Here is a 26,744-nt window from a genome sequence, read left to right on the forward strand (position 1 = left end):
CCCTGCACCTAGCACAGTGCCTGCAGCAGACGTTTAATAAGTATCTGATGACTAAAAGTCAAGTTCATCTGTCTGCAGGCCTGGATGTGGTAAAGGGCACAGCTCAACTTTTTGTGCCAGCATCTCAGGACTCTCTACTGCACTGTTGAGGCTCGATCCCAGGAACATACGACACAAGTGAAGTCAATCACCCCACTTGGCTGGGGTGTCCTCCCTTCCATGCAGGAAGTCCCTTTAGTGGACAGGCTGAGTCATGGAAACTTCAGTGTTTGCACTGATAGACAGGGTGTCATCACACCTCGTGCCACACAGCTGTGGCAAGGATTCATGAGACCCTGTGAGGACCGACCCCCACTGTGTTCTGGCCTCAGATGGCCATTGCTCCCAGGGACACTCCTTGTCATGTCCTCCCATGAGCTGGAGCCTATCATGCTGTTCAAGAGGCATCTGTCAAATGGCTGCTCTGGCTTAACTACTGTTTTCTATCAAAGGCTTCCTCTATGCATGCTTGCTTCCCAGATGTGTGTGCAGAGACTTGCCATTACCAAATTCAGAAGCGTGATTGGGGCTTTCGGGCTCTCATTAAGTCAGGAATTAACTGGCCTCCAGAAGTAACTTCCTTGGAGGCCACACTCAGATAATCACATGAAGATGATTCCAGCATCACTGGGCAAGCTTTCTTCTACCTTTGGGGAGTCTTTAACATGGAAGGGGGTCAATTATTGCTATGAGAAATAAGAAAAAAGTAGAACAGGAAACTGTGTGTGCATGTGCACACATACACATACACGTACACACACACATACACATGTACACACACGCTGAGCCACAACCACCCAGACCCTCAGAGGTCAGCAGCTGATTGGATTTACCTCATTCATAAATAAAAGACTTATCAGAAAAACTTATTAGCATTAAAATGAAAAAAAAAAGTGTATATTTCTGCTTTCACTGTGATAGAAATCAGGGCTAAAAGGCTGGGGCCAGTGACAGCATTCTTTCATGTGAAAGTCACATTTCAATTGAACTTGCAGATGTTCCAGGGCACAACCCGCAGGCAAACAGAACGGATCCTTGAGAACCAACATTCTTTTCATTTTTTCCAATAGGAGGGTATTTTCACAACCACTCAAAAAAAATCATAAATGACTTGCGATGGGCATTTGTTATCCTCTAAAAGAATTAACTCGCCTATGCTTGGCTTTTATATTTATTCCACAAACATTTGCCTAGGTAAGCAAGGAGGTATGCGGAGCTAGCACAGAGTGTGGCGTTTAGAACCAGTGGGTTTCACCTAAAACAGTCTGGAGCAAGGCACCTTCCCTCTTGAAACCTTAGTTCCTAATGTAATAAAATAATGCTCATACACAGTACCTACCCCATCTAGCTGCTGGGGAGTTTCAAGGAACTCTTGCAATAACTGAGCTAGTGCAGTATCTGATTCATAATAGACCTTCAGAAAATGCTGAGTCAGAATGAAATCCCAGTTAAGTAAATGCCACTCTATTAGGTAAGGTATTCTACCTTAAAGGTGGCTATATTATTGGAAAGAGAGGTGGAATACGCTCACCTACAACACTAAAATAAGGTGGAAAGTGGTAAAAGCTCTAAGAGGTCACAAACAAAATGCTTTGGAAGGTAAGACAAGGCAGAAATCATTTACAGCCAGGGACATCAGCAAATACTTTCTGGAAGAAAGGAAACGTGAAGTAGGAGGATGTGACAGTTTATTTTAAGGGAAAATGGTGGATGATCATGTATTTATTCATTAATACTTAGAAAAGTCCAGTCTGATATGCTTGGTGATCTGGAAGGTATAAGAAGAGAAAGAGAACATGACACAGACCCTGTCCCCAGATACTGTATGACTAATTGGAAAGAGATTATACATGTATACATATGTGTGCACGCGCGCACACACACACACACAGACACAGTCAGCTGTCTCTGATAGTTAGTGACAAATGCCCAATGAATAATTCACAAATTACAAGTGACCAAAGTGGTAAGGCAGCTACGCAGTATGACCAGAAGTGCGCAGAAAGGTCTCAGGTAGCTCCAGTTTTTCCCTCTGGGCCTCAGTATCCCCCTCTGTACAACGTATGGTTTGACTTAAATCAGCTTTTTCTAACCATGTAGCAAAGGTCCCCTAATTTATTCACTCAGCCTAGGAGACAGCTGGTGGCATCAGGGTGTCCAGAGCCCGTCTCCCCCAGGCCACTACCCTGGGGCCACAGGCGGCTTCATCCATTTCCTCTGTGTGCTGTACAAATAGGACCGTTTTCCACTTGGCCATGACACAGAACATGTTGAAAATTCCTGGTCAAGATCATCTCAAAGAATCCTGTCTGTTTGCTCAACCTATGGGGTGGGGCTTCGGTGTTTCCCTGAGAATGCAGAGGGCTTGAGTAGGCAAAGGAAGAGTCCCAGGAATGCAGAGACGCTGGTGAGTGTGAGGAGCAGCGATGAGGCCACAGGGTGGGTGGCTCAGGCCTCCCTGCAAGACCTAAGAAGCCACGCTGCAGTGTCAGAGCCTCCTCATAGTAACTTCTGCTTCCTTTAATCCTATTTGCATTCATAACAGTGGTCTCTGTGATGGTTAATTTTATGTGGCAACTTGACTGGGGCATGGGGTACCCAGATATTTAACATTATTCTGAGTGTGTCTGTGAGGGTGTTTCTGGATGAGATGAACATTTGAATCAGCAGACAGAGTGAAGTGGACTGCCCTGCCCCACCCCGAATCTGGGTAGGCCTCATCCAATCCGCTGAAGGCCTGAATAGAATAACACAGGAGTAAGGGAGAATTTTCTCTCTCTGCCTGACTGTCTTTAAGCTGGAACATGGGTCTTCTCCTGCACTTGGACTTAGACTCAGACCAGGACTTACACCGTCAGCTCTCCTGGTTCTCGGGCTTCAGACTGAGACTGAAACTATACCATCAGCTTTCCTGGTCTCCAACTTGCCAACTGCACATCTGGGGACTTCTGAGCCTCTGTAACCATGTGAGTTAATTCCTTAAATAAATTTCTATACATCTAGACCTCTCCATGTATCTCCTATTGATTCTATTTCTCTGAAGAGCCCTGAGTAGTGCATGCCACATAACAGGGGATATATTAATTTGCTCAAGCAACCAAGCCATATCTGGCACAGTCTTCCTTCCTAAAAGATGTTTTACAGCCACTAATTGTGTTAATGCAAATTAGTGAGTGGCAATTTAGCCTCCCTGTATCATTGCAGTTGATACGAAGCAGAGAAATGAACATGCATGTTCAAATACTAAATAATTAACAAGTCCCTGAATCTGAAGCAGGTCTGAGGTACACTCTGAAACCCAAGACCTTGTCTAAACCCTTTGTTTGCATTTGTGAGCTGCCTGAAACAGACAAGTACAGAGCTCAGCTCTCTCACCTATTCCACCTGTACCAGCTGCTCTGGGAGAATTAAAAAGGTTAGAACCAGCCCGAGCTTAGCACATAATGTGTCCTCACTAAATGCTAGTTTCCTTTCTTCTGGCTCAAAACCCATCTTCCAAGGCCCCGCAGGTTCTGTGCAGCCTCCCTCTGGCCCCTGGCCACCGCTGGCTTCACCCACTCCTCCCCACACACATCGAATTAGCAAAGTGCATTCTCGACTCCGGCTCACCCCACTTTCTCTTCTGCCTTGAACCATCCACACTGTTCCTTCTGATATTGACAGTGCTCCCCCACCCTGCCTTTCACACACACACACACACACACACACACACACACACACACACACACTCGCTTCTTTCAGGTGTCTGTTCATCAGACTGCTTTCCCTGAGCCAACTGTATCAAGGTGGCCCTGTCCACTCTCTGCCTCCACTACCTAGCTTTATGCTTTGTTTAGTTGTACTCATAGTACTCATTGCTGCCTAGCATTATATATACACACACACATAGTCATACACATGTACACACATATTACATATATATTAATATGTATGAACATAAAAGCTGGGGCATTGTTCTATCCAGTGCCAGGAACATAGTGGATGCCCAGTAAGTATTTGTTGACTGAATGGGGAACTGAATGAATGAAAGAACCGGGCCCAGTCACCATCACAGCCCAGATGCTACCGCACATGCTCAGAAGTGGGAGGGCAGACATTCAGTGTTGGGGGGAAGCTGACCACCAGGTGTGATGGGAAGACCTCACCCACTGAGGCCAGGCTGGATTAACCCAGAGTTGCCTGTGCTCCCAACACTACTGCACCGTTAGTGGGCGTGGGCGGGGGAGGGGCTCTGTATAGTGGACGTGTCCTGACCACCAGGACCATCCTCACACAATCTCCTTGAGTCACATCATAAAGGTTTTCATAAACTCAAGGCCTCACCCACTTTGGCCCAGGCATCTGGGAAAATACGGCAGCCTCAGAAAGCTAGCTCAGATCATCACGTAACAGACCACTAGCCTATGCAATGCCAAGAGCACGTGCTCTGGATGGCACACACTCAGGAGTTCAAATCCTGGCCCCTCCACTCACCAGCTATAGAGCCTCGGCCAAGCACACATGCCCCTGGGCCTTAGTTCTCTCTTCCACAAAATAGGCACAGGCAGTGAGATGCAATTCCCAGGACTGTTGTGAAGATTGAGGGAGGCAAGGTAGGCAGAGAACAAACCCGAAAACCAGTCTCCTCCCGCCCTTGAACAACACATGTTTTCGGAGCTGTATACAAAACGTTTTCCCCACTAATGCTAGCAGAAGGGGCAAATGCTTAACGTGTAAATAAGGGCTACATTTCCCTTATTATTACTAAAACACACCATTTTCTCTAGCAAATGTGTTAAAGAAAAGGTAAATCTCAATTATAGAATAAAAATCAGAATGACTGCTTGTTATTTTCAAGTTCACATTGCAGTTCATGCCGGCCTTTTAGCACATTATCTAATCAAGGTCTTAGAGGGACATAGCTAATGACGGTGTGCAATGACCCCTGAGGACATTACACGTGTAGAAGGTGCCCCTACTGTGTGGGTCATCTGGGAAGACCATGCTTGTCTGCGCTGTTCCCCCTGTACTCCCACAAGTCCGCTAACCTGAGAGGTAGCTCTGGACATGTTTCCTGAGTTTCACTTCCCACCCAGAGGCCCCCACACCTCTGCCGGACTGGCCTGGCACTGTCTGACCCAGTCTGCCACGTGAGGTCCAATGCAGAGGCTCAGGACAAAGACAACATCCCTGTGAAGGCTCCTTCCTGAGCCACCATCACGCCATTTGAGCCCCACAGCCAGACTGACTAGAAGCCCTGCCCAACCAGGAAGCCCACTTGGTCCTTGAGCACCCAGGCTCCAAACACTTTACAGGCATCACCTCTTTAAATCTTCACAGCATCCCTAAGAGGAAATGCTATTCTTCTTCTTCTCATTTCATTGATATGAATAACGAGGCACAGAGTGATTGAGTAACTTGCCCAAGGTCACACAGCTATTGAGTGGAGAAGAGGTGGCCCAGGTGGTCTTACCTTGCTGGAAGAAACACCCACTGCATGGCTTTTGGCCCTGTCCTCACATCTCAGTGCCTTAGTTTTCTTTTCTCTAAATTTAAGGGGTTATCACTGCTCCCAGAAATACAGAGTAGGAACAAAAACAGCAAGAAGAATGTAAAGAATAACAAGCGGTTGGGACATCCCCAAAGAAAGAGGCAATGATGGTCAAAAGCACTGTGTGGTTACTGTCCCTGTCAAGGATGCTGCTCATCAACAACACTGGGGACCTTGAGTTCTTGAGTTCTTGGGCCACCAGAGTTCTTTGATGTTATGACATGAGTTCCAAGAGAAGGCGGGAAAAGGGCTTCATGGATGTGAGTACATTTAAATTTAAGAAATAAACTGATAAGCCTCTTTCTCTCTCCAGCACCCGGTTGAAATCCACACTTTGCCAAATTTTCTAATCTTGAATAGAGTACAGAGACTTTAATCACATTTTACTTTCTTGGGTTCCCAGAGTGTTGGAGTAGCTGCGACCTCATGAATTTACGCAGAACAACCAGTGTGTGCTGAATGCCTGCTCCTTGCCAGGCAGAGTCCAGCTTTAGCCCGAAGATATAGGAGTAAAGGACACAAAAATCCTTCCATCATGGAGCTGCTACATTTTAATGTGCTATTTTTCGCTAAAATATCAATACCAGATATAAACTCCATTCCTAGTATGTCATCAAATATTATTTTACTAAGAACATAATGTTCACATCTTGTGTAACAGATTTATACTGTATGGGTTAGACTGTAATATTTCTTCCTTTGTAAACGATTATACAATCAGCCCTCCATATCCATGGGTTCTGCATCCACAGATTCAACCAACTGCAGATCAAAATGTTTTTAATTGGAAAAAGGGCCCAGGTGTGGTGGCTCATGCCTGCAATTCTAACACTTTGGGAGGCCAAAGCAGCAAGTTCGCTTGAGACCAGGTGTTTGAGAACAGCCTGAGCAACACAGGAAGACTGTTTCTACAATAGAAAAATTAGCCAGGCGTGGTGGTGCGCAGCTGTAATTGGAGGCGCTCAGGAGGCTGAGGCAGGAGGCTCACTGGAGCCCAGGAATTTGAGGTTGCAGCGAGCTATGATGGCACCACTGCACTCTAACCCGAGTAACAGAGTGAGAGCCTGTCTCGGGCTCTCAAAATATTAGAAAAAAATGATACAATAAAAAATAATATAAATAATAATACAATATAGTATAACAACTACTTACACAGCATTTACATTGTATGGGGGGATGGGCATATGTTACCTGCAAATATCCCACCATTGTATATAAGGAATTTCGCATACTGGGATTTTGGTATTCTGGGAGTGGGGATCCTGAGACAAATCCATGACAGATACTGAGGGATGACTGTTTAGCACAGCCTTGCTGGTTGCCATGTGACTTGCATGTACCACCTCCCCTCCCTTAGGGGATACAATTGATTCAGGCCTTGGGCATTTGCCTGTATAGCAAACTGAATGTGAGTAGAATGGAGAATGCCACATCCCAGCAGAAGCTTCCAGAAGAGCCTCAAGTTTCTGCCACCTTGCTTGCTCTCTTCTCTCTGTCATGAGCATGTGTTCCAGGAAGCAGCTGCCCCTTCAGCCCAGGTTCCACAATGAGGAGATATATGGAGCAGTGCCACCGAGGCCAAGCCTGCAGTCCCTGATCTGGGACACAGCGAGATGCTTGTTGCTATCAAACACTGAGATTCGGAGGTTATTTCTTACTGCAGCAAAACTGCCTAAAACATATGCCACATTTTCTCAGATTAAATCATTCGATATTCACAGGCACTATGTTGAGCTCAGTAAGGAAAGAAGTATGTGCATTTTATGGATGATGTTCCTAAGACCTAAGAATGGTTAAGTGATGTTCCAGAATCAAACAGCAAAGAGATTGAAAGCAAGCGGAAGAAAACTGTATATACTTTACCACAGCTAAGTGGGATTAAAAACAAGACTGCCTCACCTTTAATGCAAAAATCCTTTCTGCAAAGTGCAAATGGATTAAAACACTAGCAAATTGTAAAGGTTTCACTGGTCTCTCGGCCACTTCCAGATATCAGAGATGATGCACCAAAAAAAAAAAAAAAAAAAAAAAATAAGAGGTATACAGTAAAATGAAATGCACAAGGAAAGGACAGCACGTCCATCCCATTAAACTGAATGAACGAGCCGGTAGCCTCAGCTCTTGTATCCCAAGGCTGAGGGGTTCCACGAGGTCCCACTGAAGCATCTCAGAGAGAATGCATGCTCCTCTCCGGCCACAGAAGGCTTGCTGCTATCAACAGACTAGCTTTCTAGCAGCTCCATGACAAATATTCCCAGGAAACCCATCACATGCCTGGAGCTGGCACTGGGAATGGCAACAATCGAAGGGTGTGTCATTTCACCAGCAAATTCAAACATAAAGCGACCCTGACCTTAACGCCCAGTCAGGGAGACAGCAAATCAAGACAGAGGCTCACAGGATCTGGACATGAGTGACTCGAATTCAATTTCCTTGCTCTTATTGTTTTCAATTCAAATCTTATTGTTCTTTCGCTTTGCTTTATTCTCTTCCTCCCCTCTTACTTTTATTTTATATATAAAAAAAAAAAACTCCTTTCAATGGGAGTGAGTGAGTCACCTTAATCATTTATTTAGACACATTTCATGCTCGCTGTGTGCCATCTGCCCCAGCTTGCTGACATATATGGAAGGCTTTCTGCAGCAGCTGATCTTTTTACCAGAAAGCTCGATTTTCAACAGCCATTTCTGGGGGGCCTGAGCACCACCCTGCATGTGGCTTTCCACGACAATTCACACCATGCGTTTCCTACCCCACCCACGCTAGGCTGCCTTCTGACACCTCCTGCCCCTGCATACCCACAGATGCTTTTTTCATTCAACCCTCCAGCCTCCTGGTATCTGGAGCAACAATCCTAGCCACAGCCTCCCCTTGCTGCCACAGCAATTAAATTAAACAATTGCCTTCTAGTAATTAGGTAAACATATACATGTGTACATTTTCAAAGCATTGAACTGGATTGCAGAAATCAAATACTCATTTAAGAAAATCAGGAAAATTAATTCTGAAAGCTGGAAGAAAAATCCAAACAGACAGTCGGGGACAACCCAGGAGAAGCAAAAAGTTGATGACAATTGAGCTGTGAACAAATGTTCGCCTTCATGGAAACCTCTCACCAGGTACCACCTTGTGAACAGAGGTCCCTCATAGGCATGTTATTCACACCCTGCAATGTGTACGGAGCTTTTAACGTGTTTTCAAAGCTTGTTAACTTCAAAATACCCCTGAGAGGGAAAGAGACAGGAAAGGTTAGCGCTGCCAGAGGACGAGGAGATTCAGGCCCAGGAAGGCTGCTGATTTGCTTTAAGCAGGTCACTGGGAGTCACAAAATTAACTCTTCATTCTTTTAATATTAGGCACTGCGACTTTTTTTTTTTCTTCATTTCTCCACTTTAAAACTTGCAACATGCACTCTGGGAGGGCGAGGCGGGCGGACTGCTCAAGGTCAGAAGTTCAAAACCAGCCTGAGCAAGAGTGAGACCCCGTCTCTACTATAAATAGAAAGAAATTAATTGGCCAACTAAAAAAAAAATATATATATATATATATATATATATACAAAAAATTAGCCGGGCATGGTGGTGCATGCCTGTAGTCCCAGCTACTCAGAAGGCTGAGGCAGAAGGATTGCTTGAGCCCAGGAGTTGGAGGTTGCTGTGAGCTAGGCTGATGCCATGGCACTCACTCTAGCCTGGGCAACAAAGTGAGACTCTGTCTCAAAAAAAAAAAAAAAAAAAAAACTTGCAACATGCATTTGAATCCAGGAAATTTCAGTGATCCTATCCCAAGCACCTTCTAATAAGATTTTTTAAGAAGCCCCATAAGGGCAGGTTTTCCAGGTGGACTGACGCCAGCACCCTATCATGGTGCCTGCAAACGCTCAGTTCTCAAAAAACAGTTGCTAAAAAAGGAAAAGACAAATCTTTGCTTTTTCCCTTTTTATTATGTTTAAGCAACCCCCCTCCACCTGACTCACCAGCTGAAAATAAATTACTTCCCTCCCCAACTATCGCTAACGAACACTCCACAGTTTTATACCTAAGGCGTACACACTTTGACACACACACACGCCCCTCTGGCTGGAAATCCAAGTTCATCATTCCCTTGTGCAAATGCCCTAACAGTTTCCCCAGACTTCAGGATGTCCTCCAGCTTCAACCCTCACTAATCGCTACCTCACCCTGCTGAGCAACTAGTCCCACCTACTACTCCAAGTTGGTACAGATTGCTCTAAGTCCCTTTCACCTATGAACGCAGGATTCAGCTGTGGAGGGGACATAAGGCGGGAGCCAGAAGATTCTAGAGGCCACTAACTTTGGCATGGCAACAGGGACAATGCTCACTTTAGCCCTCTTCCCTCCCTTGCTCTAGCAATGCTAGGGCTCTGCATTTCCTAGGATTTTTTTCCCCCTCACACATTAGGAGAAACTCAAACTTCTCAGAGATCACCATCTCTGGGAAGGGGAAACACCCTGCCAGGGGAAAAGGCGTTTTTTTTTCTGGAAAGGTCTCCAGAGACACTGCCCTCCAGGTCCCGTGGGCTGCCCCTGCTCTACGTCAGCAAAGTGGAGAGGGGAGCTGAAATCCTGGCTGAAATCCCGACACGCTTTGAGGGTTTCTTGAGAGCCTCCTTGTTCCAGCCTGCGGTCACTTTTCATAAACACCAGTCCCCAGCAGGGTTCCGGGGCCTGCTATTAATCCTTGGGGACTCAGAGAAACCCTCTTCCTCTGGACTCCAATTAACATTCCCCTCTCCACAACTTTCACTTTGAGCTTTTTCCTGGCACCATCTTCTTTCCTTAGCAATTCCACCCATCTGATGGTTGTCCAGAAAGGCACTGGGTAATTGGGATTTAGAGCCAGCGTTCCTTCAAACTTCCCATGTGTATCCATCTTTAACTAGGACTATTGGCCTTAGAAGAAAAAAAGCAGAAAAGGAGCAGAGGTGTTCATAAAAGCTGAGCCCTCTTTGTGTCCTGGGCCCTGTGCTATGTGCTGGGGGTGTGAAGACCAAGGCTAAGCCCTGGCCTGCCCTGCAGAGTGCACAGGCCAGCGTGATACAGGGCAGTGGCCCAGAGACAGTCGGATGCAGCACATGCTCTCGGTCAGAGGTTGCACCAGCAGGGCCCTGAAGGCACAGGCTGGCCCGAGATGTCTCCCTGACCTCACTGCCTGCCACCGGACACTTGTACAATCAGCTACACCCCCTGGGCACCTTGCTGTTCCTTCGACAGGCCAGGCACACTCCGCCCCTGCTTCAGCACTTGTGAGCCTCTGCTTGGAACACGGTGTTCCCTGACTATCCACACAGTTTCTTCTCCCACTGCCTTCCTGTGAGGCTTTCCCTGACCACCCTACTGAAAACAGCAACCCCTTCCCCAAACATCCCCCTACTTACATCCCTGCTCCCTTTTTCTTCCTGGAACTCATCACCACCTAACATGATATACATTTAACTTGTGTATGTGTTTGTGGTCCCTCTTTCTGCAATAGAATATAAGTTCCGTAGGGGTAGGGAGTCTTGCCTGTTTGGTTCACTGGTGAATCCCAAGAATCTGGCCCAGGGGAGACATGCCTGACTCATTATGGGTGCTTGATAAGTATTTGTTGAGTAAATGGATGGAAGGATGGATGGATGAATTTGGTGGGGACTCAGGGAAGGTTTCCAGGAGAATGCCACCCAGAAGTGAACCTTAAAGGATCTGTCCAAATAAAAAAGGACATTTTGGAAAGAGGATGCAGCTCATGTGCGATCGTGGGTAACTCACATTTTCTCTTCCGTAGTATCAAGCTAATGCATAGTATTCCCAAGTCTATGATGAGCCATGAAACCGAAAAAGGAGTTTCGGCAAGCTAAAATGAGCCAGCGGTGGTGCAGGCTGACACAACATGGGAAGAGACAAGAGGAAGCTGCCTTTCCCCACAACCACCAGACTGAGTTATGACCACCAGAGAGAAACTGGGGAAGCCCAGCCCCATGAAGTAGGAGCTGATGGGGCAGCTGGACTCAATCTCCTGGCTCAACAAGGGGTATTTCAGTTCCAGGCCAAGGCAAAATCCCAAACACCATATAGAACCGAGCTCTGTGAATCATTAATTCACAAAGCAAGCCACAACTTTTCATCAGCTATCTGACTTTGGGTACATAATTATATCTCTCTGAGTCTTAGTTTTGCTCTATCTATAATGTGGACCACAACTTCTCCCATTAGATAACACATGTGGAAGTCTCTAGAAGAGTGCCCAGCACTTTGGAAGCACATAGTAAAAGTTTGCTAAATATAAATAGAATATACTATTTGCATGAAATTTGCATTAAGGTAGAGAGAGCTGTAGGACTCCATTCTGGAAAAAGGCAAAGAAATAAAGCTATGATTATATTTCCTGAGGCTTAAGAGACTCTAGCCATGGCGGGAAAAAGGATTTTATTTCTTAAAAAAATAAAATTGTGGCCTGGAAGCAGTGTGAGCTCTGTTGTGTGGGAACATGTAGAACTTTCAGAGCCAGGCAGACTTCAACCAAATCCTGGTGCCCCACTTTCAGTCCTATGACTTAAAGCAAATTTTTAAAACATTCTTAGCTTCAGTGTCTTTAACATCAAAAGAGGAATAATAATATCAGTCTGCAAGGTTGTCTGTGGGGTGATAAATGTATATAAAAAGATTATAAAACACAATTAATAAATGATAAATGCATGTTGGCTAGCATACTTCACTGCTATTAATATAATTAAAAATTTAGAAACACTTTGAAAAATTAGAGACCACTTTGGGACTGGGTGACCTATAAATTACTGGTTAGAAAAAAAAAAGAATTCACAAGAATATGCCACAAAATAGCAAGTGCACTGTATCTATATTAGTTTATATGTGCTACTCAAACTATTTCCTGAATTTGAGGTTTAACAGATAAATTTACACAACCCACGGCCGCACCAGTAGATGACTGACTGCATGTGCAACGTGCAAGAGAGAGGGAGGATGGGGCCTTGACACACAGGTGGTTTAAAAGGAGGAACAAACAGGGGATATGCACACAGTGCTGCATCCCCAAGGCCAGGAGCTCACACACTCATCCCCAGTCGTGGGGGAGGAAACCCCAATTTGGGTGTACGGGGAAGGGAGCTCTTGGCTACAGTAACTGCAGCCAGAGACGAGCAATCTCCTCCCCATCCCAAGAGAGCCTCTGGGTCTCTAGTGTGGGGCCAGGCTTTCCCCCAGGAATTGCTTTAGGCTTCATCTAGTCAATCCCACTCATTAAAGATGCAGGAACTGAGGCTCAGAGAGAGAAGCAGGCTCACAGGCAGGCAGGTAGTCAGGGGCAAGGGTCTCTCTCCACCACCACGTGGTCTTCCTGCCCTCAGCAGCTTAGCAAGCAAAACCATGCAACAATCCCTAAGGCGTCTCTTTCATTCCTTCTCCTCCCTCTCGTCCAGTCTCCCTTCTCTGCTAAGCCCTGTCTGGGTTGGACCTGAAAGAACTTGAACTTCAAGGGGGATAAACCCAAGGGAACGAGAGTGTCAGGATGACACAGGGGCTGAGGGAACTGCAACACAGTTTCTCCTTTCGTGTTTCTCCTCCCTCTCTTTCTTTTCTTCCTCACCATCTCTTCCTCCTTTCCACCAACTGACTATTAAATAGAATTGAATATATTCTTAGTCCATTTTTTTAAACCTACACTAGGTTTTTCTTTCATTTATTTTTATTTTTAAAGTAGCATACTCAAATGATTTGCGTGCTTTTGAATATGCATAGAGTAAGATTTTACACGCTCTGTGTTTCTGAAGCAGAAGGATGAGACATCTCTCCCTAAGAAACGTCACTTATTTAGTTGCTTTCTGCCAGTTAACTTCAGAATCACCTTTCTTGGTGGTCACTGGTCCCTGGAAGACAAAAAGTCTTTGGGACAGAAGGGGCACTTGAGCAGTCGGTCTGCTCCACTCATGAGCTACGCAAAGGCCAGAGGTCAGCCTGAGGCAGAGCCTTGTCCAGAGGGTGCCTGGAAGGGCCCTGCCCTGGGCAGCACCTTTCCTGGATCTGGAAGGATCCTCCCCACACACGCATGCGCACGCACACGCACATGCTCACACACACCTAGACACATGCACATCTCACACTGGCCTTCACACCCACCCACACGGCACACGCACACACTCTCACACTCACACCCACTCGCAAACCACACGCAAACACCACACATCTCACTCTCACATACTCAGGAGTCCCGGCCTCTCGAATTGGTAGGGACCAGCCATGCCCAGGGGTACCCCCAGCCCAGTGCGCCCTGATGTGAACCATGTTTACAGCTCCCGGGTAGCTCCCACAGTCTGTGCAAACCAAAGGCCTCAGGATCTTAAAAGTCAAGGTCGCTTCTCAGTCGTGGAAACCACCTGTCTGTGGTCAAGCCCCTGGTTCCCATCTGGAGTTACTGCAGGGTGAGAAAGGTGAGACTCTCCTCTAAAGGAGGAGGCAGGGTGCTCAGGGAGAGGCAGAGCCCCTGACTTGCTCAGCCTCACTGGATTCTGGAAGAATTGTTGCGCTTTCAACCTGCCAAGAGTCAGAAGTATGACGCATTAAGCACAAATCCAAAAGACAAAGAGATAAAGAAAGAGAAAAGGAGACAGAAGAGAGAGGTGGAGAGGTAGATCAGTGGGTTGGTCCCCACTCCCGTTTACCTAAATGCTCTATATTTAAATACCTAATTCATACGGACACGGGAACAATAACAAACTATTCTGTTTCCCTGGGCTCATCTTACATGGGTCTTGTGCTCTTCAACGGAGAACTCTCACCCTCCCCTCAACAATGTTTAGCATCAGCTATATATATATATATATATACATATATATATATACACACACACACACACACACACACACACACACACAAGCCCTCAAATGCAGAGCAACCACTAAGGTGACCACCGCTGTCAGGGCCACGGCCACAGACAAAGCTTGGTCCAGCAGCTAACAACCTCCCACCCCTCCCCCACCGACTGGGCATCAGTGAAATGATGGCAGTCGGGGCTCTAGGGCCAGAATGCACCCGCCACAGACCAGATGCAGGCATGGCAAGCTCCGTGCTGTGAGGGTGGCAAAGGCAGGGCCAGGAGGGGCCCGAGGCAGAGCACAGGGGGTCTTCCCACACCCCTCCAGGCTACACGGCACAGCCAGGCAGGCTGCTCTGCACCTCCCACCCTGTCTGTCTCTTTTGGGCCCCTGGTTCCATGCTCGGACCCTCAGAGAGAGAAAAAGTTAGAAGTCATAACTTAGAAACTCAGTGCCTAGGGGCTGGGGAAGGAAAGTAACAAGCCCAAGCTCGCTCAGCAAGTCAAGAGCAGACCCAAGGTAAGAACCAAGACCTTCTCACGCTCCGTGGGGCTTTTCACTTCCCCATGCTCGCTCTCCAACCCTGGTTCCCCCTCACACGACTGAAATGATGAGTCAGAGTTAAAAATTCCCTCTACCCTCCCCTCCAGGGCCACTGACAAAATTTGATTATAAGCCACACTCAGTCAAAAATTCCCAGCTTATTTTTACTTCTCAGCAAGTTTCCTTTTAAAATTACCTTGTCCCAGTGAAATGCTGAAACCCCATGCTTTTAAAAGTGTTTGTTGTTGTTTTGTTTTTGTGCCAAGATAGGTCACTTAATTCATTTCCTATTATTTAAATTGACAAAATATAAAAATGGCCCCTAATGCTTTCGATAAGCATGAGATGAACCATATCACCACACCACCCAAAGGTGGGATGTTCATTCGTGTCTCTGGACCTTTTGGGCTCAGTGAGTTCCTTTAATCTTCTTGCAACAGAAGTTCACAAATCCTTCTTTCAAACCCTTTGCTCAGATGTGCTTCCAAATTCATAATTTTTTCAATTTCAGAAAGGTAAGGAGTATATAAACCATTTATTATATATCCCCATCAGGGTATGGAGCACTCATCTTTCTACCAAAAACTCATTCATCTTGAGAGTGATAAATAAACGCTATAAATAGCTTCATGTAAGATTGGGCCAGCTTTAGCTTCCAAATGAGTGATAAAAATATCTTTCCATTTTCAGAGCTTTTTGAATTTTGGACTTAAAAATAAGGGAATGTGTATGTGTCAGAAAATAGCTTATGACCCATTTATTACTTCTGAAGGTATTTGAGGGCCCAGATTTAAAACCTCAACACTCCAGAAAAAAAAATACAAATTTAAAGGACAAGAAAAAGACTTGGGATTGGGAGATCGATCACAGAGTATGTGCAGTGCTTTATGCCACCTAGAATGTCATCCTTGCTACAGCCCCACGAGTAACATAGCCGGGTTCATTTCAGGTACAAAATGAAGGCTCGCAAGCTAGAAACAGAAGCCCAGAGGAGTGAACTTCTTGGGGCTTTGACAGGGGCAATTCAGAATGTGTTGTCAGAAAAAGGAGAAGTTCCACGTCATTACCCACCCAACAACAAATAAAGGGGAACCTACAGGACATAGCAAAAGCTATCAAACAAATTTTATTCAAGGCTCAGGCAAAAAAGGAGAAACACATATATTAAATTCATATATCCCTCACAATATCCCTGAGACACAAACATCATTAACTTGAGTTCACAAATTGGAAAATTTAGCAAGCTTAAGCAATTTGTCCAAGGGAAGAGCCAAGATTCCAACCAAGATCTGTTTGCTTCCAAACATGTGCTCCAGAACTTTCAGGAGCACATGTCACTTGTCCAGATTTCAAAGAGCTGTGACAACTGAGTCCTTGTCCCAGCCTTGGAAAGGCCACCAGTCTTAGTTTCCCTTCTTTCTTTCCTTCATTCTATCCTTCCTTCCTTCCTTCCTTCCTTCCTTCCTTCCTTCCTTCCTTCCTTCCTTCCTTCCTTCCTTTCTTTTCTTTCCACCCAACCAGCCAGCCAGCCAGCTATCTAATCCCTCTCAGTTTCTGTAGAACAGAGGAGTTACAGCAGAGGTGTTCATCCACATGAGAATCTGTCATTCTGTAAGCTGATAACATAGTTCTCTTGTATTCGCAAGCTGTCCCAGGGAAGGGTCTAAAAAAGTAAGACATACACCACCTGCCTCGACTGGGAGGGAGCCACAGCTCAGCAAGGCCATATGCTGCACGCTCTGCAGGCTCAATTCCTTACTGATGGGTGGCATCCTCCAAGGAAGTGGGCTGAGCAAAGGACACCCTGAAGGACACTAGCAAAACACAGAGATGCCAGGCACAGGAAAGCACTTAAAACACAAACTATATTTTAGTTCATTTTATTCAATTTTAAGGTATGGAGGCCCTTCTGGCTAGCATGAACTTACGACTTCTTTGTGATAAGTATTCTAGCCAAGACATATGCTTATTAATTTCACGCCCATCACATATGCATGCCTTTTATTAACAGTGCAGGTGGTAGAGAGAGACCAGGCTTCACAGGCACACACACATGGCTTCAGACACCAGCTATACCACCGTCCTAATAAGATGACATTATGCAAGTTCCTTAACACCTCTGGACTTCAGTTTCCCCACCCTTAGAATGGGGACAATGTCTGTTTCAAAAGCTCTTCAGAAGATTGTTAAAAGTGGGTATGAAATGCTTATTACTCTGCTGCTGACAATACCCTATATTGCTCAGTAGGTGCTGCTGCCCATATTTTACCAAGGGGAACACAAGCTCAGAGAGATGAGACAACTTGCCAAAGCCCAGCTGCTAGTGAGTGGGCCACATGGGCACAAGACCCCAGGTGTTCTCGGACCCTCTGGCTGTTCTCGCCCTGACCACCCCACGGGCCTCTCTGCACGAGGTGACTGGCATCCAGCCTCATCATTGCTACTGGAAGAACCTGCATCTGGAGGCCAGAGGGAATGAGAGCGTTGAAGGATGCTGGGATAGGTGTGTGCCCGTCATTGCTCATGATCACAAAACGATTGTGTGTTTTAATCTATTTTGAAACCTGGGAATCATCAAACAAAATGAAGCTTTATTTTTTTAAAAAAAGGACATTAACTTAACATGTAAGGACTCACTGCAGTAACCAAGGCACCTGTGAACTCACCCCTTCCACATTCACATTAGTGAATATTCTGGAACATGGGAGCAAGCCGGGCCCTCTCCTCCACTCCTGCATCTCTTCTCCTCTCTCCCCGTTGTCCTCAGCTTTGCCTTTCAGTCCTCTGTCAGGGTGCTCAGTCAGAACGCAGTTCCCTTGCTGGGCTGGGAAGTAAGGTTTCCCGGCTCTTTGCGAGGATTCTCTGACAACACGCTTGGCTCTCCCCTCCCACCCTGCTCTAGGCCACCTGCTAGCCAAGACTGCCAGGGGTTGCTTCTTCACCTGTCGCCAGGCAAAAGGACCCAGGAGCTTATTAGAATCATCGGGCTGGATGTGGAAAGGCCCTTTCAAGTCATCAAATCCAACCTTCCTAGTTCACCAAGAGTGAAACTGAAGCTCAGAGACTTTCTCCTCCCTTCCCAAGAAGTGAGAAGCACAGCTGAGAGCTGAACCCCGGTCGGCAGTTTTCCAGGACAGGTGCTTCTCACGCTCCCTCTCTATGCAACATGTCAGATGGAACTCAGGTGCTCACGGATTTAGCATCCACATGGAAGGAAATGGGCTCCGCTGCGGCAAGAGTTGAAACAATGACGTTGCCCTCCTCCCTGGCACACTGTGTAATGCCGGCCAAGCTCCACTTGGGCATGTTTCCTCCCCCGACTTCCCCTGTGGAGGGAGAGCCACCTGAGGGCAAGGACAATGCCGTATTGGTCACTGTAGCCTGGTGCAGCACAGGGCAGGAACCCACCCAGCACACATTTGTTAAAGGAATGAATGATCTCATTTTTATGCTTGATCCATCATAAAACTGCAATTAAACTCTTTGGGGCACTGCATTTCCCCAGTTTCATTTTAAAAATCTAATTATCTATGCCATACAGAATTTTTATTAGAAAGTGAAGTCATTAAATAAGCAGACACCAGACTCAGGCCCTGAGATAATTGCAAATAGAAACGCATCTGTCTGCAGTGCTAAGCTGGACCTGGTAAACACGCTGCTAAGAAACATGGTCCCCATTTCCAGCACTTGCATTCACTGGGGCAATGGGGTTCTTAAACCAGGGAAATTAGTCTCCTAAATTACCCAAAAAAAGCTAGTGAGCACTTCTATAACTGCTTTTCAATACCTCCACCTTCCTAGATGTGAGTTATACTGATAGATTTAATCCAAATCACCCTTGCATTTGAAGAGCCACCCACCCATATGTTGTGACCTCGTTTCTCCTGTTTCCGTATCCCTGGGAGGTACTTGTCTTGCTTTCCACTCAGAAGTTCAATCATAAAATCTTGGCCTGTCGAGAGGTTCAGTTTATCTCAATGACAAGCCAGCAATCCATTCTTGTGCAAAGGAAGCTACTTCTAGCATCATCAAACATTTTCCCTTAACTCAGATGTATGAAACTCGTCTTCTATTCATCACTCATAGGAAGACAACCTCAGCCAACTGCAGAAACCCTTGTTAAGGCTGTGCTGAGAGTAAACCCCTCATAAAGTCTCTAAATATTTACTATGAGTCTGAGTTACAACACTGACCAGTTCCACCCCATTAAAATCTGCCTGCATTCTCCAAACACAATTATTTTAGGTCATGGACGTGGCAGCCAAGGAAATGACAAGAGTGTGTACTACGGCACAAACAGCAAGCAGAAACTACTTTTAAATTCTGGTCCTGCCACTTAGTAGCTGCCAGACACTGGGCAAGTGACTTTACTTGCCCAGTTTTCTTAACTGTAAAATGGGGACAATCACATTAATGTGACACAGTTGTGGTAACAATGTGGGGAAATGTATATACATATTCTATATAATAACTCTAAGAAAAAGAAGTTAAACGTGCCCAGAATAGAAAATATGAAGCATTCATCTTAAAATAGTCTCTCGTAGACAGAATATGTTTCTGAAAATCAGGGTGTTTGTTGCCGTTTCAAATTTGTTCCCCTTTGAGAAAACAAAAGTGGTGGTGCGTGGCGTGCTGTTGTGCTATTGTAGAACACAGCTTGTCTGGTGAGAGATAACTTGAAGATTAACCAGCAGTGCTAGGAGCCTGAGCATGGGCAATTTTTAACCCTCCCAGATAATGAATGGATCTCCAAAGGCCAGAATTCATCCAAAGAGCTCTCTCTACCACAGTTTTAAGAGGACCCAGAGGCCCAGTAACCAAGAACTCTTTTCTAATCAATATAACTAAATAACAGCAAGTCTACTGTGAGGTAGGCACCATGCCAGACCCTATAAATACATAAAATCATTTAATTCTTAGAAGACAAGTATAATTATCACAATTTTACAGACGTAAGAATTGAGTCTCAGAGAGGTTAGATAAACCTTCAGCCACAGCTAAGACACAGCTGTAGTGGAGTTTGAACTCTTGCCTGACTCCTAAGCCCACTTTCTTTCCAATCACTATGATGCTTTGTCAGGTAATTCATGCAGTTCCCGAGAAAGGATTTTAACCAAGATGAAGTAGGAATCAGAGGCTACTATGAGTAGATGAATCAAAACTCAAGGAACAAGGCAGGACTGGCTCCCTGCCACGTGTCTGTCCCTTGCCTGCTCACAAGAGCTGATGTGGGGCGCTCCAGCAATCTCTCCACTGCTGGGAGGGCCAGACTAGAGCTCGCCAAGTGAGCAATGGAAGGACAACTGTATTTCAGCCACAAAGCACAGGCCACCTGATTCAACCCTAATGGTAGCCTCATCAAGTGGCTCTCTCTGGGTCCCGCACCAGCCTGCCCTTCCTTTTATCACTCCACCTCCTTGACTGTATTACCAGGTCTCTTTCCATGTTTATCTTTGCCACCAGGCCATAGTCTTTGGCAACAGGAATAGGGTTCATTTTTTTAAATCCCCAGTTCCCAAAACTGTATTTGATACAGAGTAGGTGATCAATAAATATAAGGTGCATAAATGAATTTGTGGATTCCTTGTCATGGCTGGAAAAGATGACTTTGGAGAATGTCTCTAAGAGTTTATGGCTTACTTATGCCTAAATCAGTTCTCAGTCTCTGGACAGTGGCTCAGGGGTCTCTTAAACACTAAGATCTCCCATCAGGACTGACATTATGGGTTCTTCAGCCTTTCAAAACATTCAGAGCAACCCCTGAGGCTATTCCATTCCATTCTAAAAGAACAAGCAAACATAGGACAGATGCTGTCAACTTCATTTTAAAGACTGATAAACTGAGGTCCACATGAGTGAACTGACCTCCCCAGGGCCAATATTTGACATTGAGGCTGCTGATTCTCTCATCTTTCCATGGTGCCAGAATACTTTTTCAGCTTATTAGTAACAAACCTGGAGCATGGCAACATAAAGGGAGAGAAAGAGAGAAGAGAGGAGAGTGCAATGAAGGAAACAACAGCAGGGAAGGGAGGGGACAGCTTCACTGGAGAGTGTCACTGACAGCTGACAGTGGGTAACCCTATGTCCCTAGTGAGCTCTGAACTCCTTGTCCAGGGCTAGCCTGGGAGGTTCTACTCAGCTCAGCGTCCCTGACTTATCCAGTTGCATCTAGGCCCTGGGAGTAAAAGCAAACTGAATTCTTTTTGGTGCAGAGTGAAAACAGGAAGTCACAAGTGGCTCTGCTCTGCTCTCAACTTGAGTCCCCTGCAGTTCGGTCAAGGGTGCCCCCGGGAGAGGGAGAGGACACAGCTCCCTGGCAGTTCGCCTCCACAGCAGACAGTGGTGCTCCCAAGGGGCAGGGAAACTGGGGACCCCCTCTGAGGAGCCTCCTGGAACGTGGGTTTAGGGGGCTGAACTAAGGCAGGCTCTGTGGTCCCTCTGGGACAGGACCAGGTGTGTATGCCAGCTCCATCCCTCTCCCATTCATTCAACAAACACCAGGGGCTGACTGTGTGACCCTAGGGGAAAAGGCCACTCGCTCTGGGCCTAGTTTCCTCATCTGCAAAGTGGGGACAGGCCCTGCCCCACAGGGCTATTGTGAGGATGAAAGGAAATAGCATCAGTGAGGTCCTCCGCCACATTTGGCATCCAGGATTAGCACTGAGGCAGTACTCACCCACTGCGTCCCCCTTCCCAGAGCCCAGAGGAAGGGGGCAGTGTGGGCAGGTCTGTTCCCGCCTCACTGTCCTAGTCTCCTCTCATAGGAGCCCAGGGCCAGCAGGAGGTGAAGCCCTGCCAGCCCCCAGCCTGGGCCCAGTGCCCATGTTTATGACTGTTTATTTCAGAGCAAGTAGAAAGGAGAAATTAGAGCCATAAAAGACAGGACAACAGACCAATAAAAACCAGCTCCCAGAAGAGTCAGAAGGAGGAAGACAGGCAAAACTGTCACCATAGCAACACAAGACAGTCAGAAACACGCAGGAAAAACAGCCCCTGCTCTGCCTCCTGTCTTCCACTGCAAACCAAGCCCTCGAACCCCATTTGGAGCTCAGCGAAAGCCACGACGACCCACCCTAAGACCTGCGGCCCCCAAGCCCAGGCCTGGCTAGCAGCCACGCTCCTCATGCAGCCCCAGCACAGGTCCCAGCCCTGCAGGGTCCCAGCCCAGCTTTCTGTGCCCTGGGGACTTGATGCCTCGCAGATGGTCCAGGCTCCATCTAGAGGAGATGGTGGCTGGTGGCAGAGGGGAAAGTTTCTAACAGGGAAAAAAGGAGGGCCACAGAGCTGCAGGGGCCCAAGGACCTGAACTCCAGACCCCTGACCCTGCCCTGGTTCCCTGGGGGACAGGGGTGGGGGGGTGGGGGGCTGGGGGGGATGGGGCAGGGTGGTAAACAGGGTATGGGAAAGGACACCAAGCCCAGAGCCCAGAGAGATGGCCCCATCGGTTCTGGACCTGGTACCTCAAACTCAGTGGCTGGGGTAATTATGAGCATCTGGGGATGGGTGGGGAAATAGCTTTGGAGAACTTAAATGACAAAGGTCTTGGCCCTGGTCTCTGGGGATATTGGCCAGCAAGTCAGGACAGCTTGGAGAAGGACCTAGGGACCGCCTGGCTCATTTTGACAGAAGTGTTCTTGGCCCTTCAACTGGAAGACAAGACAGGTGTCTCCACCAAAAAGCATGGCTGGCCTGGGACCAGCCTTTTGGGAAGTGGGTCAAATTGTTCCCAAAGCTCAGTATCGGGAAGTCCCTTTTGCCAGCCTCGGGTTCCGGCTTCTGGAGGAGGGAGAGGGTGATGGCAAGGAAGGCTGGGTCCCAGGCACAGCAGCTGGCTGGCTGGCTAGGAACCTCTAAGGCAGGTGGCAGCAAAAGGGTCCAGGTGTGCAGGGCTGGGGAGGGGGTCACCCTGCCCGTGGGGCTGTAGAGAGCGGCGAGGAGCCGGGGCCTCTGGCGGTGGGAAGGGCAGCGGAGGGTCGGGGGCTCCTGCAAGAATGGCTTTGGAGCTGAAGATACCTGGGGGCCGGGGTGAGCGGTTGCGAGACTAGAGAGGGTGACCTGGGAAAGGAACACAATCAGGAGGCAGTTCTCCGAGAGAGGGGGCAACGGGGCACAAAGACGGACTTCTGGCCGGCGATCGCAGGAGAAGGGCTCAAGGATCCGGCGCTCCGCTCTCCCTCCCTCGCCCGAAGGCTGCAGGGGTGTCGGGAGCAGGGAAGGGCGGCCCGGAGCGCCGGCCCCGGCCCCACCGCGCCCCGGCCCGCAGCCCCCCGCCCGCGCTCCCGCCGCGCCCCCGGCCGCGTCCGCGCCGCGCTCACCGAGCCGCCGCCGCCCTGCTCGTCCGCCCGCTCCGCCGCCGCTGTGGACGCCTCTCCGCGGCCGCCGCAGCCTGCGAGACGGCCCCGCAGCCCCGCCCCGCCCCGCCCCGCCCCGCCCCGCCCCCAGCCGGCCTGCGCCGCCCCGCCCCGGCCCCAGGGGACCCCACCCCCGCTGTCACCCGCGCCTCCTCACACTGGCAGGGCCACCCCCTTTCCTCGCCCGATCTGCTCCCTTCGCCCGGGGACTGGCACTGACCCTCCCCAGCATGGCAACGCTGGCCCTTCTCACCCTTGGCCACTTGGCCTTGCCCTGCCACAGGCAGCCTGGGCCAGCCCTTGCCATTTCCACCACATTCCTCCATACCCACTATTCCCCTCCAAGAAAAAGAAGAAAAAGGGACAAAGTCCCCCCGCAATCTGCAGACACACAGGCACCCTCAAATCAGTGCCCATGCACCCAGCCAGATCACCCCAAGCCCTAGCCCTTCTCCCAGGTTACTCTGCATTCCGAGCCCAATCCTACTCCCAGTCCCCCCACCTTAACAGATTCCCAGCCCTGGGGGGCCGCAATTATGTGATGGGACCACAAAGGCTTAGTCTGAAAAACGTAATTACCCTACAGAGTAAGTCTGCAAAAACACTTTAAAAAATTCTGTGATGCAGGAGAAAGTAGTGGATTACAGCATCATTGTCATGATCATTGTTTTAAAACATCTGCCATGGAGGCTTTTGGCATTAGAGAGAGGGAGATTCAGGAAACCAGAGAAGACTGAGCAGTGCCAAACAGGTTGTGAGTCAGAGCTCCTGTGGAGGGGAGGGAGGGCTCTTGCAGAGGGCTTGGGCTGCTTCCTTTCCCAGTCAATCAGCCAGAACATCATGAAACATTTATGAAATCCCCTTAATGTGCCAAGCAATGTGCCAGTAGCTGCACTGGTTGGGGAGTGTGTGGGTTGGCAGCATAAGGAGGCAAAACCCAGGTCTCTGAGTGCAGGAGGCATCAGGAGAACTGTGCAGGTCCCTTCCCTTTCTGAGATCCATCGTGTCCCCACGGAGGACTTGATGCTGCCCAAGCCCCATTAGGGTTCTGAAACGCTTTCATGAACTGCCTAGCTAGACTCTTGGTCTGGGCTTTGGCAAAAATTCACAGGGGGCAGGAGGACACAGCCTAGTTAGAGAGAGGTAGTCTCCCGACTGGAAGGGGACCTCAGGACCAGAAGGAACACTTTCCCATTTTTCATTTGAGTTTCCACCATGCTCTGGCCCAGCCTCTATGGTCAACCCCTGCAAAGACAGTTTATTTCATCTTTGAGTGGCTCTATTAGAAAACCCTGTTGTCAAGAGCCAAACGACACTTCTTCCCCCCCACCCCCAAAACATACATGCACACACCCCTTCCAAAATGTCTGACTTAATCTATCCACCTTGAACTTGGCCTGGCTTTGGGAAGGGCAGGGACAAGTCAGCCACAGACGCCATTCAACCCATAAAACACTATCATTTCAGACATAGAAGGACTTTATGCTTCACACCCGTCTGTCTCTAATAATACAGCTGAAGTCGGTGAGTAGACCATTTGATGTATGAGATTTCACTTCCACACACTTAGCGATGACTTCTGTGTCAGTAATTGAGGGATACCTACATGGTATTGCCTCACCCATTATAAAATAATAGGGTTTTCTAATTATTAGTGTGGAATTTAATAATTAAGTGTTTCCTAAGACACAATAACCAGATGAAAGTCTTTTGACTTTATCAGTAATACTAATAACAAGTTTAGAGGTTATTATAATAAAGATTACAGTGAAATTAAACTGTCATTTGGGGGCAGGTAAGTTTAGATTGAATTTCAGATGGTTTTCATTCACAATATGTTTGCTAAAATGGACCTTAATATCTTAATTAAATTCAATGTAAACTGAAATGTTCTAGTTTCAAGGGCATCCTCTTTATGCATTTATTTTATTGATTGAGTGTGGACAAAGTGCCAGGCACTGTGCTGAATGATAGACTAAGGACACATGTTCCCTGGCCTTGAGGAGGACACAGACAGGCTGCCAGCCCCAGTCTACGACAAGACAGACTAGGAAACAGGCTAAAATAGAGCTATTTGTTGTGTGGACCCAGAAAAAGAAGGAATTCATTGTGATGGGGGAAAATAGGGGCAGATTCTCCAGGAGGACAGCTTTTAAGCTAAACCCTAGGGGGTGAGCTAGACTTCAATAGGCAGGAAATGGGGACAAGGGCACCCCAGGTAGAGGAACAAAGTGGAAGCCCTGGTGGGGAGTGGCCTAGTGTGGCCACAGTGTCAGGAGGACTGTACTACATGAGGCTGAGAGTGGAGAACTGGACCATCAGGTCCACTTGATCCTGGGAGCCCCAGGGCTCAGATGATAGGTTAAGAGTCCTTAGGGACAGGGGATAGAGACAGAAGAGGAGGCAGCAGAGAAAATGGTAAGCAGAGAACTTCCATCATTGCCCGGGAGCTGTGGGCACCCCCCCCCCCCAGGAACCAGGCTCATTTAAAAAACGTATTCTCTGAGGGGTTCCCAGTGCTGAGAACAATACTTGGCACAAACTGGTGCCCACTAATATTACTGAATGAATGATAGGGTCGTGGAAGATGGACTTGCCCTCTGGGGACACAGCCGTAAGGGCTGATCCCATCCGGGGCTCCTCTTCACCCACTGAACCCATCCTAGAGCAGTTGGAGCATTCCCTCTAAATCCCTCAACAAATTCTATTTCCCTTTCTCCCCTAGTTCCCACATTCCTTGGGAGGATCATTTATGCTTCTTGAACTTTTGCTGGCGTACCCACCAGGGATGGCATCCCCCCCCCCATCGTCAGCTACCAAAGTTCGTCTGTTCCAATGCTAATCACGCCTGGGGGACAGTGTGGCACTATGGCCTCAGGGTTCTGTCCTCTGAGTAGTCCGAGAAACCTGACAGTCTGAGCCACTCACTCCTCTGATGCATCATGCGTGACAACCATGTCTCAGTACAAACATTGGGGATTTTTCACCTCTACAAGTTTCTCAAGAGCAGGGATACATTTTGAGACACAGATAAAACCCCCACAAGATTTGGAGTCAAAGCTGAAGCTAAGCATAATCTTGACTCTGCCCCTCATTAGCAGTGTGCACTTAAACAGATTACTTAATTGTTTGGAGTTTTGGCTTTCTCTTCCATAAAATGGGAGGAAGAAAACCTACCTGGGAAGGTTGATGTGAAGGTTAATATAAACTGCTTTGTAGCTGTGAAAGAAAAGGTGTGTAAAATGTTACAGATCCGTGTGTGTGTGTGTGTGTGTATGTGTGTGCGCATATGTAGCTTCGTGGTGCCTTGAATTGTGCGGGGCACATGGGAAGTGCTCATTTCAGACTTGCTTTCGTGTTTGCCCTCACAGCTCACTGATCTCCAGCAGGAATTATATAGTGTTTTCCCCTTGGCATTACTATAATGGTCTCCAAAGGTGGTGGGTTTTCT

At 47.6% G+C, this 26,744-nt stretch overlaps 1 protein-coding gene across 2 annotated transcripts in view; it reads right to left on the bottom strand.

The window, feature by feature from the left end:
• Nucleotides 1–23,345, bottom strand: part of CYRIA (CYFIP related Rac1 interactor A) — a 101,092-nt gene extending 77,747 nt beyond the window's left edge. Inside the window, exon 1 of one of the 2 annotated variants that reach the window (XM_076000564.1) lies at nt 23,258–23,345. The gene's annotated coding sequence lies outside the window, so the exon portion shown is untranslated. The remainder of the gene's footprint in view (nt 1–23,257) is intronic. The other variant, XM_076000563.1, reaches the window with a different exon arrangement.
• Between the last annotated feature and the right edge of the window lie 3,399 nt (nt 23,346–26,744).

Source organism: Microcebus murinus, chromosome 3 (genome assembly GCF_040939455.1).
Source record: "Microcebus murinus isolate Inina chromosome 3, M.murinus_Inina_mat1.0, whole genome shotgun sequence".
NCBI lineage: Eukaryota > Metazoa > Chordata > Mammalia > Primates > Cheirogaleidae > Microcebus > Microcebus murinus.